Raw genomic sequence first — 1,109 nt, 5'->3', positions numbered from 1 at the left:
GTCGCATCGCACTCATTACGGCAGGACGCGCTTTTAGGTCCGCCCTGACCGCGGCGAGCTGCCCTTCGACGAAGCTATTCCGTTGAATAAGCTCCTGGACCAGCTCGTTGAGTGCCTCAACCTCGGCGAGTATCTTTGACCCGGACTCCTTATTGACTTTCGACTCAGGTCGAAAGCAAAAGGTCCGTATTTCGGACACTCGCCTAAAGGCTTCGTCTCTTACGAGATCGAGAGGCCGTACCTTCTGCCCGGAGAACGTCCCCTTCGGTCTCCTGGCCCGGTTTACTGCGGCCTTGCCGGTGGGTGCGCCCGGCTTGGCTCGCTTCGACTTTTTGGTGACGGTTTGCCAACCGTCACCAGTAGGGTCCTCGACACGCTCGGGTGCCGACTGCACCTTCACGAGTGACGTGTCTCCGACTCGTTCGATTACTCCCACGTTACCGGTGTCCGGCGTACCTTCTACCGTGGGCTCGGTTTTCACCGAGACCGCTCGCGTGGGAGTCACACATCTTTGCAAGATCACACGAGGATTGGCGATATTGATCACCTTCCCGGATCTTGTCTTTCTCACAGACGCGGGGGGACTGACAGCTGCATTTGCAGTTCCCGCGTCTGCGGCGACGGCTTCACTCCGAGTAGGAGCTGGACCCGTCGTCTTTGGACGCTTAGTTTTTTGTTCATTATTTTTATTCAGACCCATAATGTGTCTTGGTCTTTCATCCAGTGCGCTCCCCGGCCACCACCGACCCACACAATTTGGAACCCGCCAAAGGCTGAGTTAGGGCTACGCACCGAATATAGTCTGCTGGCTGGGTCGGTTTCCTTACCCAGCCCGCGTCCTCGCCCAGCAGAACCCACTTGCCCGAAGCGTGTGGTCGTTCCAAGCCGATTGACTGGACCAGGGCTGCTTTTCTCGTCCAGCCGCCCATCTAGCCGAAGCAGAGGCCAAAGGTACGTGTTGGGGACGTCTCACCCGCAGGAGAGGGCCCCCTCAGATCCCAGGATCCTCTTTTCCGACGACAAGGGTCGCCACGCACGGCAAACACGTGGGAGACAGCAGTCGGAGAGGCTGCCTCTTCCTCTCCACCACACTTCGTTCAGTTCGCTGC

The sequence above is a fragment of the Megalopta genalis genome, unplaced genomic scaffold, assembly GCF_051020955.1.
Source record: "Megalopta genalis isolate 19385.01 unplaced genomic scaffold, iyMegGena1_principal scaffold0049, whole genome shotgun sequence".
Lineage (NCBI taxonomy): Eukaryota > Metazoa > Arthropoda > Insecta > Hymenoptera > Halictidae > Megalopta > Megalopta genalis.
The sequence above is the reverse complement of the archived record's forward strand: the minus strand, read 5'-3'. Positions refer to the sequence as shown.